Consider the following 4364-nt stretch of genomic DNA (forward strand, 5'->3'; position numbering starts at 1 on the left):
GAAAATGCTAACTTCCATAGGACCCCGGCAGTCGAGTTAAGTTTACTGATGGCTTCCCGACCTTTCAGCCAATAGGGGTTGACCTTTTGGGACTTTTCCCGGTGGGCTTTGGATAGGTCAAATACCTGATCGTGGCCATTGACTACTACATGAAGTGGGTCGAGGCAGAGCCGCTGGCCAACATATTGTCAGCGAATTGCCGCAAGTTCATGTGGAGGCAAGTAATCTTCATATTCGGAATCCCAGAGGTCGTGATCTCATACAATGGGACGCAGTTCGCGGATAAAATGTTTGGTGAATTCCTTACGGGCCTAGGGATAAAGCAGCGGTTCTCGTCAATGGAGCACCCACAGACCAATGGCCACGTTGAAGCCGCAAACAAAGTCATCATCCAAGGCCTCAAGAAATGGCTTGACCAGAGAAAAGGAGCGTGAGCAGACGAACTCGCATCATCTCTATGGTCCTATAGAACAACACCACAATCTTCCACCGGAGAAACCCCCTTCCAACTTACTTATGGGGTTGATGCAGTGATTCCCGTGGAAGTCGGGGAGTCGAGTCCACGGCTACTCCTTGGTGGAGTCGAGGAAGCTGTGGAGAAGGATCTGGTCGACAAGACCAGGGAGATGGATCACTTGTGAGAGACGGTGTTGAAGCAGAGAATAGCCCTGCGGTACAACACCAAAGTGTTAAAAAGGTGTTTTGAATCAAACGACCTGGTCCTACGACGCAACGACATAGGCCTGCCGACTCCCGGAGAAGGGAAACTGGCGGCTAATTGGGAAGGCCCGTACAGGGTAAAGGAAGTAGTCGGCAGCGGAGCTTATAAGCTGGAACGACTGGACGGAAAAGAGGTGCCCAAAACATGGAACGTGGGGAACTTAAAGAGGTTCTACTCTTAGAAGCCTAAGCGGACCCAGCGGCCAGCCGGCACCCCGATTTAGTAACACCCGTCTTGTTTCATGTTCACTTGTTACTGTTTACTTACCTCGTTTGTTTAATTCGTGACTTAGCATGCTCTAATTATGCTTTGTTTAAATTTTAATCATTTCTGACTTACTGCCTCTAATGCACCGTTCGGTAATTTTTACTTTGTTAACTGGCCAGTTTGATAAGATTACGGCATCTCGGGACTGATCACCCCAGGAGCCATCGAAACCATGAACACTACACTAAGCGGCTACGAAAATAAAGGCCACAATCCAAATGCTTAAACATAAAAGCCACAAGTTGGCTTCGTTTGTTGTCGTTATCCGACAAAACGGTAAATTGTTTTACAAAAAAATTACCAGTGTTCAAAGTGCACAACACAAAGCCACAGCGGTGAAAGAAATAATACAAAATCCACAAGACATTGCAACTCACTTCCTGGAGAGGTCTACAATCTTACCATCCTTGATGGTTTTGAAAGCACCAAAAGCAAATACATCAAACTCGGGAGCCAAGAGCTTCACCTGAGCCTTGATCGCTTTGTCGGTAGCTATGATGGCATCCCTAGCTTCCTTTACTGTCTCCTTATTCTTCTTCTTCAAGGAGGTAACTTCGACCTTGGCAGCATCCACTGATGCAACAGAACTGGCGAGCTCTTTCTCCAGCTCTGTCATCCGGCCTCTTGCGGTGTTGAGTTGGCTCTCCAGGGTGAGCTCGCGCTCAGTAAGCCTAGCCACAGTCTCGTCGGAAGTTTTCAACTTTCCCTTCGAGGTAGCGAGCTGGGTCTTCAACGACTCTACCTCCGTCTTCAGCTTCTCCACTAACTTAACAGCCCCCTGGAGTTTACCCTCCAGGTTCCGAGCACCTGCCAAAATGGGCTCTGCCCTTCTTGCTATCGCAGTAGCCTGGAGCAAGGTACGGTAAGCCCATTTGGCTTGGGAAGCAAGGTCTCCACCGTCGAAGAACTCCTCAGTTCCCAACAAAAGCTGGGCATCGATGAAGTGACCAGCATCAAAATTCTTCTCCATGACGGTGAGAACCCCTTCTGGGCTGGAGGTCGACTTCCTCTTCCTAGGATTCTCAATGATGGTGACTTCTGGACCTACTTCCTCTCCAAGACCTCATCCACTGGAGAAGCCACGCCAATGCTGGTCCCAGCAACCTCCCCCTGAGAGGGACGGGATTGGACCTCGGGAGTAGGAGAGGTCTGGAAATCGGCGGTGGGAGTGGTGGAGCTGTCATCGTCGTCCCCAAGGAGAAACTTGGACATCAAATTATCAAGTCCCACCTGTTCGGCAGCCATGGACACTGGAAGAAAAAAATGTGTTAAAACATGATAGTGAGTAAGCAAGCAAATCAAATCGTGGAAAAGCAAAATGGGGACCAACCGACCACTCACCTATGTAACTCCTACCCATCTCTCGGTCACCCATTAAAAGATGAAGATTGACATTGTTTTTCCCGAAGATAGCCAACAGCACCTCGGCTATGTTTTTGTTCTCTTGGGTTAACCCTTTGTGTGTTACCTTCGTGAAGGCGTTGGCCCCAACCTCGAAGTTCCAATAAGTCGAGATGCGGCGGTCCCCCTCCAACGTCAACCAAAAAGGATGATGACCTTCGGCAGGCCGCACCTTGAAATACTTTCTTTTGAAGCCATGAAAGGAGTCTTCGAATAGCCCGAAGATCCGTCTACCCTGGGCTGCCCGGAAGGACATGTACCCTTACTTGGCTTTCCCTTCTTTGGAGGGGTTTGTTAAGATGAAGAACCATAAGAAGACCTCCACCGAGTCCGGCAACTCCAAATACTTGCAAACCAGTTCAAGGCATCGGAACGAAGCCCAGCTGTTTGAATGTAATTGCGACAGCGCCACGTTGCATCGGTTAAAAAGTGCTATAGGGGGAGAAGGGGATACGAACCCCCAGGCTAGTGAACATGGACTTGTATAGCCATATCCAGTCGGTAACTCAGGGAGTGTTCAAATTCAGATGACATATCTGCTCTTCATTCCCGGGAATGAATGCGTGGTAACATTCCTCTTCGCGACCACCCCCGCAGAGCAGGTCAGATTGTTGAAACACTTGGAGCTCCTCCAAAGTCATCTGGGAGGGGGTATCCTTCACATCTGAAGTAACCCAGGCATAGCGGTCCACGAGAACTCTCGCTACGGGATGTTGAGCCATACCTACAGTGGGGGTACCACTTAGTCAATAAGCTCGGGAGCTCGAAAAACCGGAGAAGCCGGAACTAACTCTATATGTTACAGTAAGTCTATTTACAATTATGCAAAGGTTAAAAAACTGTAAACTAATGGCAACCCCCATAGAGCCTAACTAATGGCGACACAATTCAAGTAAGGAAACATGCACAACTCGAAGATTGCAAAAGTAAAACAAAATGATAGTAAATAAGCAATAGTAACAGTAACAACAGCAACATTCATCCATTTGCAATAACTTACAATAAAAGGAGAAAATGCCTACCAGAAAGATAGTCGTCGAAGAAAGTTGAAGAATTCTGAAGAAATGTAGTCGAACCAAAAGCGAATCCCAGTAGAACCCAGAAAATCTGAAGGGGAAAATGAGGAAAGGTAATGCAGGAGGGATTTGGAAATGGCAAAATGGAATGTGGAAAAGTTGGAAGAGTGGAGGAAAGAAGGAAAAAACTAGAAGATAACCGCACTGAGAAGCGCAAAAGTCAAGGGCAAAGCAGACTTTTTCCCAAATTTTTAAATCAATCATAATGGGAATTAAATGCCCAACACGAAAAACGAGGCGACGATTGACACTCCCCAGAAATGGACGTACGCCACTTGCGCGTAGAGGGCACGCCACTCTTGCAAGCAACCGATTAGACGGGAAACCAGCAAGAGAAAATTTGAGGAAAACGCGCCACTAACGACGCTCGTCGACGTAGCTGGCGCGTTGGGGCACTGTTCCAGCCCAACCCAGCTAGACAGGAGCCCGGGTCAGGACAAACCGCCGACCTGACAACATGCCATCCCCGAACCAAGGGATGACCCCCGCGCGCCACCTCTTCATCTGCGTGAAACCAGCCAACTGGAAGAGGGAAACTTCCTGGAAGGTAGGTCTGCTCTTGTGGAACCCACCCTAGTACAGGGTATATATGGGGAGGGCCCTACCCCTCTCCAGAGGTACGTCACCTACCCTTTATATTATCTGCCACCTTCATACGGACACTGACTTGAGCGTCGGAGTCCTTTTTACAGGTGGCCCCTCCAAATCAAACCGTCAGCTTGGTGGAACCACATTTCTCTAAGGCCATCCTCTCCCCGTTGGCTAAGGAGATCCAGACGCGCGAAGGCGACCTGTACCTCACATTTCCAGGCAACTGAGGAACCCAACCTGTTTAGTAAGCGAGCTACCGAACATGTGGTTATTGCATTAGTCCATGACCATAGAACATATTTCTAGAG

Source organism: Arachis ipaensis, chromosome B07 (assembly GCF_000816755.2).
Source record: "Arachis ipaensis cultivar K30076 chromosome B07, Araip1.1, whole genome shotgun sequence".
In the NCBI taxonomy this organism is placed as follows: Eukaryota; Viridiplantae; Streptophyta; class Magnoliopsida; order Fabales; family Fabaceae; genus Arachis; species Arachis ipaensis.